The sequence below is a fragment of the Mytilus trossulus genome, chromosome 4 (assembly GCF_036588685.1).
Source record: "Mytilus trossulus isolate FHL-02 chromosome 4, PNRI_Mtr1.1.1.hap1, whole genome shotgun sequence".
Classification (NCBI taxonomy): domain Eukaryota; kingdom Metazoa; phylum Mollusca; class Bivalvia; order Mytilida; family Mytilidae; genus Mytilus; species Mytilus trossulus.
Genome location: NC_086376.1, coordinates 76,648,666 through 76,665,616, shown reverse-complemented (window position 1 = coordinate 76,665,616; position 16,951 = coordinate 76,648,666). Strand labels below are relative to the sequence as shown.

Sequence of the window (16,951 nt, the reverse complement as noted above, 5' to 3'; positions counted from 1 at the left end):
CGTAAAAAAAAACAACACACAAAAACTTTCCTGCAGCAATTAACAAGGTATAATTTTCATACATATATGACCACCAATATGATAGAATACAGAGAATGCAAAGATAACTAATTATAAAATATATAAAACTTTAACTGATGACATGTGTACTTAATTTTTATGTGCATTTAAATATTAACATACTTTTCCTATTAAGCTTTTTGACACAACATTTAAAGAGATATTTTAAGCTTTAACAATAATATTTTGTAAAAAAATATTTTAACATGCAAGTTTCTATATACATGGAAATAAAACACAAAATGAAATCATCTTCAATATTATTCATACCTATTACAACATCTAGAATTTTTTTCTTTTTTTTTCTTGAAATATTGTGATAACTAACTGTTACTTAATCTAATTTAAACCTCCACTACATAATTTTGGTGAGTATCAAAATCATATTGAAATTAATTCATCATACAACAGGAATGTGTCAATACACCTTATCACTAGTTGTCCACAATTACCGGATATCACACAGGTTCCCGTAAAATTTTGACATCATAAAACAAAATATCTTACAAAACAAGGGAAAAGTGATTGTTGCATGTGTCAAAAGTTCAAGCGACCAGGTCAGCCGGGATTAGGGATAAGGTGTATAGTACATGGATGCCCAGCATGCACTTTCATTTTCTATATTTTATCTTTTAGACACCTAGAAGTTTATATTGAAATGCTAATTTGGATTAAAAATAGAAAGATCATATCATGGGGAACATGTGTACTAAGTTTCAAGTTGATTAGGCTTTTACTTCATCAAAAACTATCTTGACCAAAAACAATGACAGACAGACGAACAGACGGACAGACGAACAAACAGACAAATGAACAGACAAATGGACGCACTGACCAATCTAATTTAAAATATTTATAGATAGATAGTTTTCAGAAGTATTGATATTAGCATACCAGTTTTGATAATATTGAGCATTGATACAAGATTTAATAAAGTCAACTGATTGCTACCACATCCACTCAAACTAATAGTTCATTGGATAAAAAATCAAACCTACTCGTTACATTAATTTGGCAACAACAAAAACCAATTCAATTATGTATATGAACACACATCCCATTTAATAATATAAAATAATCCATAACATTGCAATTAAGCATCTTATGGTATCCTTTTACCATACATAGTTAACTTCAGTTTTCTAAACTAACTACCACTAAAGACTGCGGTTAAGAAAATGTTTTAATGATCACAAGCTATTGACCATTGATCATTATATTTACCACAAGCAGTGCTTTAAATCAATTTTGACAAGGGGAAGTAGTGTGCAGCAGACAAGATAGTGCCATACATCCTGAATACTGTAGAAATTGTCTTTTGTGAAGGAAATGACTTAAAACTGTTAATATTTTTTTTGGTACAAGTATGTACATAAGCAGAATACCGGTATTTAAGTTTATAATTACTAAAGGCTTGTGTTGCTCACCTTGGTCTATGTGCATATTAAACAAAGGACATACTAGAGGGATTCATGACAAAAATTGTGTTTTGGTGTAAGTGATGTGTTTGTAGATCTTACTTTACTGAAAATTCTTGCTGCTTACAATTATCTCTATCTATAATGAACTTGGCCCAGTAGTAAAAGTGGAAAATATTTTGTAAAAATTGACAAAATTTATGAAAATTGTTAAAAATTTACTGTTACGGGTAATAACTCCTTAAGGGGTCAATTGACCATTTTGGTCATTTTGACTTAATTTTAGGTCTTACTCTGCTGTACATTATTGCTGTCTACAGTTTGACTCTATCTATAATATTCAAGATAATAACTGAATTTTTTTCTTGAAATTACCAATTCAGGGGCAGTAATCCAACATAGGTTTGCCTGAATGGTTTGAAAATTTCAGGGTAGATAGATCTTGACATAATGAACCATTTCATTCACGTTAGATTTGCACTGAATGCTTTGGTTTCAGAGATATTCCCCCAAAACTGCATTTTCCCTATGTACTATTTTTAGCCATGTCAGCCATCTTGATTTTGCAGGCGGGGTCATCGAACACAATTTCAAAACTATTAACCCAAATGCTGATTATAGACACTTAGTTTGGTTAAATTTGTCTCAGTAGTTTCAGAGGAGAAGATTTTTGTAAAAGATTACAAAAATTAATGAAAAATTGTTAAAATTTGACTATAAAGGGCAATAACTCCTTAAGAGGTCAACTGACCTTTTTGGTCATGTTCACTTATTTGTTGATCTTAATTTGCTGAACATTTTCGCTGTTTACAGTTTATCTTTATATTTGATCATATTCAAGATTTCCTTAAAAAAACCAATTCAGGGGCAGCAACCTAACAACAAGAACTGAAAATTTCAGGATAGATAGTTCTTGACCTGATGACAATTTAACCCCACGTCAGATTTGCTGTAAATGCTTTGGTTTCAGAGATATAAGCCAAAATCCACATTTTACCCCTATGTTCTATTTTTAGACATTGTTGTCATCTTGGTTGGTTGGCCAGGTCACAGGACACATTTTTTAAACTAGATACCCCAATGATAATTGTGGCCAAATTTGGCTTAAAATGAAACAAAATCATGCGTGAAACAGATATACATTTTGTTTTATTATACTTTGAAAAATTTAGCAAATCATTCACTGTAAATTTACAGGCACAATTGAAGTTTAAACTAGAGGCTCTAAAGAGCCTGTGTCGCTCACCTTGGTCTATGTGCATATTAAACACAGGACACAAATGGATTCATGACAAAATTGTATTTTGGTGATGGTGATGTGTTTGAAGTTCTTACTTTACTGAACGATTTTGCTTCTTACAATTATATCTATCATGAACTTTGCCCATTAGTAACAGAGAACTATATTTGGTAAAAATTTACATAAATTTACCAAATTAATGAAAATTGTTAAAAATTGACTATAAAGGGCAATAACTCCTTAAGGGGTCAATTGACCATTTAGGTCATGTTGACTTACTTGTAGATCTTACTTTGCTGAACATTATTGCTGTTTACAGTTTATCGCTATCTATAATAGTATTCAAGATAACCAAAAACGGCAAAATTTCTTTAAAAATTACCAATTGGAGGGCAGCAACCCAACAACCAGTTGTCCAATTCATCTGAAAAATTCAGGGCAGATAGATATTGACTTGATTAACAATTTAACTTCTTGTCAGATTTGCTCTAGATGCTTTGGTTTCATAGTTATAAGCAAAAAACTGCATTTTACCCCTATGTTCTATTTTTAGCCGTGGCGGCCATCTTGGTTGAATGGCCAGGTCATCGGACACATTTTTCAAACTAGATACCCCAAAGATGATTGTGGCCTAGTAGTTTCACTGGAGATTTTGTAAAAGATTACTTAGATTTATGAAAAATGGTTAAAGATTGCCTATAAAGGGCAATAACTCCTAAAGGGGTCAACTGACCATTTTGGTCATGTTGACTTATTTGTAGATCTTACTTTGCTGAACATTATTGCTGTTCACAATTTATCTCTATCTATAATAATATTCAAGATAATAACCAAAAACAGCAAAATTTCCTCAAAATTACCAATTCAGGGGCAGCAACCCAACAACCGATTGACCGATTCATCTGAAAATTTTAGGGCAGATAGATCTTGACCTGATAAACATTTTTATCCCCATGTCAGATTTCCTCAAAATGCTTTGGTTTTTGAGTTATAAGCCAAAAACTGCATTTTACCCCTTTGTTCTATTTTTAGCCGTGGCAGCCATCTTGGTTGGTTGACCAGGTTACGCCACACATTTTTTAAACTAGATACCCCAAAGATGATTGTGGCCAAGTTTGGATTAATTTGGCCAAGTAGTTTCAGAGGAGAAGATTTTTGTAAAAGATTACTTTTATTAACGAAAAATGGTTAAAAATTGACTATAAAGGGCAATAACTCCTAAACGGGTCAACTGACCATTTTGGTCATGTTGACTTATTTGTAGATCTTACTTTGCTGAACATTATTGCTGTTTACAGTTTATCTCTAACTATAATAATATTCAAGATAATAACCAAAAACAGCAAAATTTCTTCAAAATTACCAATTCAGGGGCAGCAACCCAACAACCAATTGACCGATTCATCTGAAAATTTCAGGGCAGATAGATCTTGACCTGATAAACATTTTTACCCATGTCATATTTGCTCTAAATGCTTTGGTTTTTGAGTTATAAGCCAAAAACTGCATTTTACCCCTATGTTCTATTTTTAGCCGTGGCGGCCATCTTGGTTGGTTGACCGGGTCACGCCACACATTTTTTAAACTAGATACCCCAATGATGATTGTGGCCAAGTTTGGTTTGATTTGGCCCAGTTGTTTCAGAGGAGAAGATTTTTGTAAAAGTTAACGACGACGGACGACGGACGCCAAGTGATGAGAAAAGCTCACTTGGCCCTTCGGGCCAGGTGAGCTAAAACTGCACCTTTACAGGACCACTTATTTGGGGTTTTGGCTCTATTCCTTTGCTTACTTACTAGTAAAACTGAAAGTTTTGATTAAAAAAAAATTACACTCAACAAAAAAAAATTCAATGCACCATCAATACTTCTTTGTTAGCCCTCTCCCCCTTCAAAAACTGCCATTGACATTAAGTATCTCATAAAACAATATTAAAATGATATGAAACAAAGATTCTGGAATAACATATCAACTGGGAGATACATACTCAATAATTATGCAGATGATACTAGAATGTTGCTATAGTAATAAAGAACATTTTGCATAAAACAAACATAAACTTTTATCATGAAAGTTACTTCATTTCTTATCAAATTGTAAATTTGCATGCAATTTGTTGAAGAGGTTTTATAGCCATGATATATTGGAGTGGTTTTTTGTGCTAAAATAGTAATAATTTCAAAAAATAAATTGAACATTTATATAAAAAACATAATATTGTGTCAAACAGAAAACAAGACATGGTAATATGAAATCATGAAAATGTCGACATATAGTTATTATCCTAATCAGTTTCAAGCATTCAATTTTTTCTGTTGTTTTTACCATTAAAGCAGTCCTTAAATTGCTTTATACAGTTCTACTATACATTTTTTAATTCAATAAAAGTATTTGTTTTTTTACCATTTCCTACAAAAATTAAATAGATATAGTTACCCTCAAATTGTATATAAATCCTGTATCTTTCTTTTCTCCTTTCCTTCTCTTATTTGTACGTAAATGCTTCTTTTTTCCACAAGTAACCTTTAGTTCAAACTGAAAAATCCAATGGCTATAATGTAAGTTATGTCAATAAACCAATCACAACTACAACAAGAAAATGTTATTATTAATTAACATCTTTTAATCAATTTCATCTTAGTTTAAGAAACATTATGCAACTATTCTATGCTAAAGTCAATACCGTTACTCCATATGGTCAATATAACTTTTAATTAAAGAATGTCCCATGTGCATGGGCCCCATAATTCAATTGATTTTGTGAATAAAATACAATTAGTACAAATTAACAAGGTACCTGCGTTCAATAAACAATGCCTATCATAGTATTACTCTACGTTTTCAATACATTTAGTCCACACTTTATCTGACAGATATACCCCTATTCAACATTCAGTATTAAGTTCTTAACATCAATATCTGCTTTGTAAAGAATTGCTGATGTGGTCCTATAGATTTTATAGAAAAACAATAATTGTTTAATATTTTAAACTGTAGCAACTTGATGGGTGTTTGAACTGAATCAATTGAACAGATGAGGGTTCTTTTCAATTTCATTTATAATTGTAACAGTATTATTTAACTGCATGTTTAATAAATGGGGGGTCATTAAGGGAATTTGTTGTATGAGGAGTCTTACAGGGTAATTATTTGTTAAATTAGGGACCTTATATTACAGGGTATTTGTATATGAGGGATCAAACAGGGCATTTGTCTTTTTTTATATGAGGGTACTTGTTTATTATAAGAGGGATCTTAAATGCTACTTTTGCTATAAATTAATAAACTGCTAATACTTAGATATATTGCACCAGCATAGACCAATCATAAACTAAAACAATGCTTGTTGTCACCAAAACAGACATTGGAAATAGCGGCCTTATGTCTAACAGTCTCTAACCTTTGTAATCTTAATTGCAGGCATGATGAAAAAATATGAATGTATTAATTAGCATCTGATATCTAGCACCAATTTTTAACACATACAATTGATTCATTATTATTATTTGCTGAGTTTCAATAATTGTGGATTTCATTTGTACTAGAGGTTATTAGACCACAAATAGAACAATTCAATGAAGTAGTATATTCCCTTCAGGCTAATGTATGCAAATTTAGACACAACCATAGATCAAGTATTCGCAATAATAACTTGTTATCTCAATCCACAGAGATTGATACTCACTGAAGAAATAAATGAATCCTCAGTTATTTTCATATTTCAACTATATTCTTTGGATATTCATGAAAACCAGCTCAGTTTTTTCAAATACGAATTTCAAAAATGTCTTCGATACATAGCATAGTGGCATTTTTTTGTTATATTTATAATAATGACTGGTAGGTATAATGATTAAATTCAAAAATTACATTTTTGGGGGGATTTGAGTCAAAGAAATAGTCTTTTCAAATTAGAATAAAACATTACAGCAAAGTCCAAACAATCTTTTGCTAATGCATTAATTAATAGTTATCCCACAAGGACGCGGTATGTCAGTGTAAGATCACCCTGATGGCCGGAGGCCAGAGGGTGATCTTACACTGACACACCAAGTCCGACTTTAAGACGAAAAACCATTTACAATTCATAAAATCTAGTTTAGAACGCAACACAACCATATACTTTATATATTACTATATGATGTATACCCTTTTTGACCCCCAAACACGATGAGTAGATATCAAACCATGTCAACTCGCCCCACTTGCCAATCGGCCCACACTATATCGCCACTATATAAATATATCGTCCCACTCTTGTTTACAGACTTGCCCCACTTTGAAAAATTGTCAAATCAAATTGAACAATCAGTCTGAAAACTCACTTATTAACGAAAAAGGTTTAAACCCCACTGAATAAAGGTCTGACAACTCGCCCCACTTTTAAAAAGATCTTGCTTCCTTTAAGTATGTCAAATTACTATTATTTCGTATCCAGTCATCCTGGTGTAGTGGTATGTGTCTTGGCTTGATATGCTTAAGGTCTTTAGTTCGAATCCCAGCATATACACTGGATTTTTTCTACGTGAATTTTGATAGGTAGTCTTTTCCGTATAATTAATTATAAGTTTTATAGTGGATTTGACATTCCTGTCAAAATGTTACAGAACAAAGGAAAGCATACATAACAAAGAAACTCAAACTGGGGTGATCTGGTAGGGGTGATCCAGCTCAGATCACCCCTGTTGAAACAAAGCAGCTGGGATGTAATGATAGCATAACATGATTGGGATATAAAAGCTTTGTTAATATGAGGCAGGCATTACCAGTGAAAGGGGACAAATTCTGTATAGTTTATTTTTTTTAAATTTAAACACATTTTAACTTTTAAAATCTGTTTAAAAAGAAACGATTTTAGTTCTGTTGTTAGGAATTTTAGTTGTGACAGTATTTTAGTTAAGACATCATATTCAATATAAACAAAGAAACGCTATCATCGTTATTGTGTTTCTTCCTATATTTTACTGGACTTATTAATATATATTTCACTCAAAGTATCATGACTTATAAGACCGGAAGAAGGAAGTAGATTTCTGCGCAAATGGGGTAATTAAAAAAGTGACACAAAAAAGTTAACAATTTTGACTTCATTTGTACAATGAAAATTTCGGGAAATTTTCCTTTTTTAATTATTTTATTTTATTGATTTTTCTACTGCTTTAAGGGAGGACCTCGTCCCCTTATTATATTTCTTCTATAAGCAACAACCTATCTCATTCCTTTTACAGATTCTATTATGGTGTACTTCATCAAAGTGCACGGAAATTTTGTCTTCTACACTGTGTTTAAAAATACAACTGGAAGTTCAATATTTGAATTCAGATCAACAATACTTATTTTTTTACACTTTCTTTAGAGGGTGAGGCTAGACTTCCTTTGATTGTTCATTATTGATTTAAAAATGTTGACAACAGAAACAACTTAATTCTCATGTCACAGAAATAAGTGGCAAAAACTACAACTACTGGAGATGCCTTCCAAATGGCGTTTTTGAACTCTCCTTGTAAATCTACAATACATGTAATTAAGATTTCTTTAGAGTTCTTGTAAACATACAGTGCATCACCTCAAGCCCAGACTCTTTACGGTAAATTGAGGACATCAACCTTGCAATAAAATATTGACTCCCTGTTCAGACCTTAATTACAGAGCTTGTTGTTTTGATAAAACACTTTGTTGCCAAAATAAATCGTAATCAAAGAAGATAAAATAAGATCTTAACGGAATAATTACTGAAATTATCAGGTGAAAAATCAATACATCTTATCTCTCTACCTGAGTGAAGAATGAATAATGCACAAATGAATTAGAAATAATTAATTTTCTTTCCTTCAAAATAGAAGTACCTTAATTTTTTAATCAAAATAAATTCTTTATCATTCTACCTATTATTTCTTTTTACCTGTAAGATGGAACATAAAGTTCTACAAGTTTGCTACATCAGTACATAGTAAGAAGAACCAAGAAATGTATGTTTTTTATATCACAAATTGCTAGCTTTGAGTATCTTGCCCTAGAAACTCATGTTCAGTGTTGAAGCCTCAATATAAACATGTTGGAACAAAAACAAAAAAATACTTTAAACAAAAAACATAAATTGCCAATTTTCAACCCTTTTTAATTAAGGCACATTATTATTGATTTGTAGAGCAAATACATGCAAAATTATAAGGGCCAAAGTAATACATGAAAAGAAGTCACACAGAACTGAAGCTTGATCTACAACTCATCATTAAACACAAATGAAACCAAAAAAACACCTGACCTCAATACAGAGGATCAATTAAAGAGTCAAGAAAACAACATAGGAAAAATGGTATGACAGACATGGGTAAAACTATATGTTGAGGTAACTAAGAGGTGGAGGCATAAAAATATATATGCAGTGTGTGTTAATTTGTGTTACTACGTTTTTGATTGAGTTAAGCCTTCCAACTGATATTTTATAGTGTATCTTTCTATGTTAGTTTAGTTTAAATATATTTATTTATAGTGGATTGGGAAACAAGTCTTGCAACTTATATTAATCCCTTTCCACTTTCCACTTTCTATGTTGTTTACTGTGTATACTATTGATACATAGTGCTGAGACTTCTGACCTTGACTTTTAACTATGAACTTTGTAAATCATCTTATGCACTACCCATACCAATTATGTGTGCAAAATTTGTCAAAAGTTGTGAAACTTGTTCCTTAAATTGTACCTCACTGGTATGTATATTTATAAATTTAATATTTTTTTGATATTAATGCAGTATTATGTCAGTATATCATAAAATTAAATGAACAAAGTTTGATTTAGGAATCTGCTTATCACAAACCTATCAGGTTCTGAGAATCCAGACTCACTTAGTTTTTTCAAAATGGTGTGAAGGGTTTGTATGACATGTTTGTCCAACTTCTCCGTTGTTCACTTTTTAAATCCCATTACGTAATAAAAACCTTAGAAATTCAGTGAACGGTTGAGTATTTGACATGCATGTTTTCCTGTATTAGCTGTTTCCCAGACAAGATGATTGCGATAAAGACCAGGGAAACATTGATCAGAATATACAATCAATGATCCCTGTACTTATCATAAGACAGTAATGGACTATACTTGTCTTACAAACTCATCTCAATAATGGTCAAATTATTCTGTCTAACAAGATCATCTTATATACAAAATTAAAGATTTTTTATGGAATTACCCTTGACTTAACTGGATTTCTTTAAGTATTAATGTCATTATACATAACATGGCCTAGAAGAAGGTTTGTCACTTGCTGCGATTTATGTGTAGAAATTACAGAACAAAAAGTACTATCTCCTCACATCAGAAACCTTATTTCCATATCATGACAATAATTAACAGATAATATATGCTTATGACAACGTTTCCTTGGAGGTTCATAAAAAATCAGACAAAATCCTATTAATACGAAGTAAATTAATGGTTACAACACTGTAACAATCTTATAAGCATGATTAAATTGGTCTAGAAAAGGAAACTGGTTTTCTGTAAAGTCATCTAACTCATCTTCTTCATTGACAAATGGTAAGGTTCTTATTGTAAGATGGCTCTTAGGTAAATCTGATGTTGCATGGCTTATTAAGACATTTATATATCTGATTGATTCCTGGTGATTTTTGGTTTTCTATAATCACCATGATTATTACATAAACAAACTGAAGAGCTACTTATAATTCCCCCTAATTATAATGTTATATTGCTATATAAATAATATCCCTTGCCGTAATATAAAACTGATTCATATGAATTATCATGTAAACCAATAGATTTTAGGTACCATCTTATTTTGCCTTCCTGGACCACTTACAGTAATAAGTTTTTGAAATATTCACATTTTCTTGGTGTATTCATACAAGTGAATATCTTAGTTTTACATATATTCACATTTTTTAATTTATTTTTCCAATCATAAAATGACCTATGTTTACAGCATATTGCTAGGTTTATTGCAAAATTGACTTACATAAAACTTTTATCAAATATCACTTGCTACAGTGTTAAACTATACACATGTATAGCAAAATTTTAAATAAATAGATAATGACATATTAGATTAAGTTCGTAATATTTGTTCACCTATCAAATGAAGGAAAGAACAGTAATAACCTAGTGACTTATGAACTTGGCAATTTAATCAACACAAAATGGGTGCCATCATAGGCGGATCCAGGGAGGGGCCCTGGAGGGCCTGACCCCCCCCCCTTTCTTGGGAAAAATTTGGTTGATTATATAGGGAATCATTGAAGCATGACTGGAGCGGACCCCCCATAGGAAAAGTTCTGGATCCGCCACTGGCCATATGTGAAACAGGATCGTCATACCCTTTTAGAGAACCTGAGATCACAACTGGTTTTTGGTGGGGTTTGTGATGCTCAGTCTTCAGTTTTCTATGTTGTGTTTTGTATACTGTAGTTTGTCTTTTAGTCTTTTTCTTTCTCTGCCATGGCCTTGTCAGTCAGTTTAATTTTTGACACAAGTATGCACTTCACTTGTAGATATATCTTTCACCCCTCTTTTAGCCTACCTTGCTAAGAGATAATGTATATAGAATCATATTCAAAACAGTGTGGTCCAGGCCATTGATTGACGACCTAAATTATCCCATTGACTGGGACAGATTAAGTGAACGTTTGTCTGTAACAACCATTGCTCACTTCTTACTTATTATAGAATTTATACTGTGGGGTCACCAAAGGTTCTTTAAAACGCCTTTAATAATAAAATAATTCGAAAAATTATTCAGGAATAACCTTTATGTTTTGATTTATATTATTAATATAAATCAACACATTGTATTATTCCGGATTTGTTTTTCGAATTGCTTTATTTAGATGTTGAGAACCTTTGGTGACCCCACAGATTCAGTGTCTTTAACAAGTACATAGTGAGCAGTGATAGTTTCCGACAAACGTTCACCTAATCTGCCCCAGTCAATGGAATAATTTAGGTTGTCAATCAATGGCCAGGACCACACTGTTTTGAATATGATTCTATAATGAAGGGACACTTATATTTAGCAGACATTTCCAATTGGTAAACTCATTTCTATATACTGTAAAATTGAAGAAAAAAAATACCACAGTTTATTGAAGGTCTGCAATAATAAAAACTTGCATTCATGACTTCAGCAGTGATTTTTGCTACTTAAAATTTTTGAAATTTCATTAAGTAGATTTTGAGTCTAGAGGTCAAGGAGTTGATACCCCGCTCTACCAGGTGAACTTGAATCCAATCTTAATTGACATATGATTGTCAGTTTTCCTATCAAAGATTGGTGGTTTTCTCCAAGCACTCTTGCTTTCTCAAACAATTAAAACTGGCCGCTACAAATTAGCCCAAAACTGGTGCTTCAAAGTGGCGATAAAACACCAACAATCAATCAATTAGAGGTAAAGAATTTAAAAAAATAATTGCACCTATTCATTTCTTAATTTACAGAAATTAAGGGTGAAGTTTATGAAGTATAACCATGGCCAAACCTATCAAATTTAAATTGATCAAGTGTTAAAAAGAGCAGTGAAAGATATCATTGAAAGGGTAACATATATAAACAAACTGACAATGCCAAGGCAAAAGTTGTTCTTTTTTCATTTTTATACATCTTTTTTTAATCAATAAGTTTCAGTTATTCCTTATCAACATTCAATGCCTCAAAATATTAAAAGAAAAATATTCAACAATTCAAAATTGAAATTTGTTTTTAAAGTTTTCAGACAGAATGAAAAATAAATTAAACTCTTCATACCTTTCTACCAAATGAAAACTGTCTTCTGTTAGATCCAAGTACTCCACTTTCTTACAAATTTATTCTCTGCTGTGCTAGTCAAAACACTGAAAAGACAAAGAATGACAAGAGTGAAGAAACCCTTGAATCCAGTCACTAATCAATTCTTCTTGGTAAATACAACAGTTAACAACGTGATTTGCATTTTGTATATGATGGTATATTCCCTATCAATACATATACCACGGAAGACCAATAGATGCCTCCGTTAATGACCAAAAATCAATGATTCGTTTTGCCAAATTAGAAAGTTGTGTCCGAGTTAAAGGGATTCCATATGGTACGGATGACAGTTCTAATTCAATTTACTTGTCATGATACATTGCTCAAACTAAGTTAAAGATCGGAGGGAAAATAAGCTAGGATGTGTCTTTCACAAGTGAAAACTGTCTCAGATATGTTTATCTTTATGTCAAAATCATCACAGATGCAAAAGGCTTAAAAATTTCTCTTACACTCACTGATGAGTGCTGCAAACAACATCTTGGTAATTTGTTATTTCGTGAGTTTGATTTTAATGGCAGATCATCTATTAATTCATTCATAACAATTTTAAACAGTGGTAATCTAGAACTTGTTCTTTAGTATAGAGAATTGTCTAGGTGAGGGATGAATGTTAACCACTAGTTGTGTTTGCTGTTTTTGTGTTGTTAAGTTGCTGTCTCATTGATTATTCATCCAAAAGGACCTATAAAGCGGTGATTTTGGCTATGCCTTTAAGCTTGCTAATGTTTCCATTGCTTCATTTGTAGAGGTATTTACAAGTGTACCACCCACTGATATTCTATGCCTCAGTGAAAGTAATCCTGTTCTGTTGGGTATAAAAGCTATATTCCTCAATGAACTTGAACTTTAGATACACTATCTTGCCTAAATGTTTTCTGTCTTTATATATGGAATTCATTGTATTTAATAATTTCAAAATTGAGTTAGAAGGATTTTTCTTAACAGATTTCCTCAAATTAGTAAATTTCGGACTGCTCTCAAAATTACTTTTTACAAAAAGAAAATATACAGTTTATCTGATAACCATGTATATTGTCTGCAAAACACAATGTTTACTTAAAGGAAGCCAAAACAAATTACTTCTTGTCGGTCTGCAAATTATCTCAACAAAGTTGATTTCCAATTCTTTGGAATCACTTGATCCATTTTATAGCAAATAAATTTTACAGACAAAAAAACTTAGATATGAACACATTTTGACATTTAAAAAGAATACAGTCGTAGTTCCTGCTTATACTCAAATATTGAGCTTAAATTGCATTTTATATGACATTTAATATTAAATATGTCCTGCCATTCATTTTTTGTTTAGAAGGTCTTATCCGGTTTCTGTAAAATCCATCCATGAAAGTTAAAAATCAAATTGGTGTTGCATCAGTCTTATGTAAGAGTCCATATCTTATACCTATAAAATTTTAGCATGCATTGTTATTACAGCTCTGTGTAATATTTCAACCCATTTTTCCGTCTACTTTTTTTTGAAAATTACAAACTCTTTTTTAAGTAGAATAAACCACCGTAAATTCAAAATTTTTGACATGTACATGAAAACCAATGTATAGGTTTCTCAAAAATTTAAAATTGCATATTATGTGTTGATAGCAATATTTGTACCCTGTTGGCTGGCAGTCAGGATCATTGAAATATTACTCTAAGAATGTTTGTTAAGATATTAGTCATAGAGTTTCAGATGAGAATTTTTTTTCTAAAGATAAGAATAAGACAATGAATGCCTAGTTGTTTAAACTATCCTGTTTATCCAGGTATTAAGTAATCTAAAAGGTTTCCATTTAAAAATACAAGAGTGCACATGCAGAAATGTCTTGCCTTCTTTACTAATCATTGATAATATGCTGATAGTCCTAAATATAAAGCTTTATTATAACTGTCACATAAACTTAAACAAGAAAACTAAACATTGACCAATGAACCATGAAAATGAGGTCGAGGTCAGATGAACCATGCCAGGCAGGCATGTACAGCTAACAATTCTTCCATACAACAAATATAGTTGACCTATTGCATAGAGTTTAAAAAAACCAGACCAAAACACACAAACTTAACACTGAGCAATGAACTGTGAAAATGAGGTCAAGGTCTATTGAAACCTGCACAACTGACAAATAGATTATAAAATATTTCCATACACCAAATACAGTTCACCTTTTGCAGTCTTCATACTGAACCACAGGCCAAGCAGCCCAGGCTTGTAAAATTATTCTTGACACCTGCCAGCTAGGCATGTACACCTTTCAATTATTTCATACACCAAATATAGTATACCTATTGCATACAGTATAAGAAAAACAGATCAAAACACAAAAACTTGACAATAACCACTGAACCATGAAAATGAGGTCAAGGTTAGATGACACCTTCCAGTTGGACATTTACACCTTAGAGTTCTTCCATAAACCGAATATACTAGACCTTTAGCTGATAGTATCTGAGATATGGACTTGACCACCAAAACTTAACCTTTCACTGATTCATAAAATGAGGTCGAGGTTAAGTGAAAACTGTCTGACGGGTGAGGACCTTGCAAGGAACGCACATACCAAATATAGTTATCCAATTACTTATAATAAGAGAGAATTTAACATTACAAAAAATCTTAACTTTTTTTCAAATAGTCACTGAACCATGAAAATGATGTCAAGGCCATTGGACATGTGACTGATGGAAACTTCGTAACATGAGGCATCCATATACAAAGTATGAAGCATCCAGGTCTTCCATCTTCTTAAATATAAAGCTTTTTAAAAGAAGTAAGCTAACACGGCAGCTGGATCAGTATCCCTATGTCGAGCTTTCTGCAACAAAAGTTGTAGGCTCAACAAAAATGCTTAGCTGAGCACAGCTTGATACCAACCCTTAACAGTTGAGGTCAATTTGGAAACAATATTCAAGCTTGATACTGTGTGAATTTTTATTGTGATCAAATTTTGACATAATACAGGTTTCTGACACAAAATAAATGTGACCAAAGATCTTACAAATCTATTGTGCAATACTGAGCAATTGCAGATTTCTTCTTAAACTTTTTAAAAATTTGAAATTTGAAAAACTTTGAAAAAATTGAACCCCTTAAAAAATGGGGGAAAAATCCCCCCCAACTTTAAAATTTTTTCCCTTGGATCAGATAACACCCTCAAACTCAATCCCAGCCTTTCCTTTTTAGTATGGAACCTTGTACAATATTAGAGAGATTCATACACTTAAACACAATTTATTGTCTGGAAACTACAACTAGAGGCTCTAAAGAGCCTGTGTCGCTCACCTTGGTCTATGTGAATATTAAACAAAGGAAGCAGATTGAAAATTGACTACAAAGGTCAATAACTCCTAGAGGGTCAATTGACCATTTCGTTCATGTTGACTCATTTGTAGATCTTACTTTGCGCACATTATTGCTGTTTACAGTTTACCTATATCTATAATTATATTCAATATAATAACCAAAAACAGCAAAATTTCCTTAAAATTACCAATTCAGGGGCCGCAACCCAAAAACAGGTTGTCCAATTCATCTGAAAATTTCAGGGCAGATAGATCTTGACCTGATTAACAATTTTACATCATGTCAGATTTTCTCTAAATTATTTGGTTTTTGAGTTATAAACCAAAAACTGCATTTTACCCCTATGTTCTATTTTTAGCCGTTTAGCTATTTTACCAACATAGATGGAGTTAGAACTTTAGAACATCATAAAACAGAAGCAATTTACATTGATAATTCAGCAGCATTTATCAATAACTTGATACCCAGGAACTGATAAAACAACACAATCCATAACTGGTAAATACTGATGGAGTCTATTGATCAAATGAAACATTCCATTTAGTCATTTTATTGTATTGACCATTTTATATATCAACCACAATGTATCATTTTCTTGTCAATCTCAACAAACAAACCTTAGCATTTAATTGTAGTTTTACATGAAACATTTTAGTTTGGTACAGTAAATCTAGTCATTGATTATAAATAAAAATCTAAGTGTTGAAAGAAATACTTTGTGTTAAATCTTTAGAAATAGTGTTGCAACATCTTGCTTAATTGTGGCTTGTATCTGTTTTATCCATTTTTTAAAACAATTTCCTTTAAGATGCTCATATCTTTGCATCATAAAACTTGACAACAAAGCTGAACATTTCTAATGGTGTATAATATCAATCTATTTTGGGCTTGCCTAACAAAATACTATTTATGGCATAAAAGTTCATTATCATTTATGTTTTTAAAACTTTTAACACTTTTAATAAGAGATTAAAAGAGGAAGCTAAAAAAATTAAACATAAAAATAGACACATTCACCCTAACTAGATAACCCCTTTTTGGTTAAGTTTACTGGCTTTTTGTGGAAATAAAATATGCAAAAGTTTTAACAACTGCATTTTGTCTTGTTGGGTTGCAGTTTTACTGACAT

At 31.7% G+C, this 16,951-nt stretch overlaps 1 protein-coding gene across 7 annotated transcripts in view; it reads right to left on the bottom strand.

The window, feature by feature from the left end:
• Positions 1–16,951, bottom strand: part of LOC134715993 (complexin-like) — a 100,523-nt gene that overhangs the window by 55,456 nt on the left and 28,116 nt on the right. For 6 of the 7 annotated variants that reach the window (XM_063578631.1, XM_063578637.1, XM_063578642.1 and 3 more), the window contains exons 1-2: positions 12,477–12,671; positions 5,155–5,253 (exon numbers count right to left, since the gene is read on the bottom strand). The gene's annotated coding sequence lies outside the window, so the exon portion shown is untranslated. Of the gene's footprint in view, positions 1–5,154; positions 5,254–12,476; positions 12,672–16,951 lie in introns of those variants that run through there. The other variant, XM_063578632.1, reaches the window with a different exon arrangement.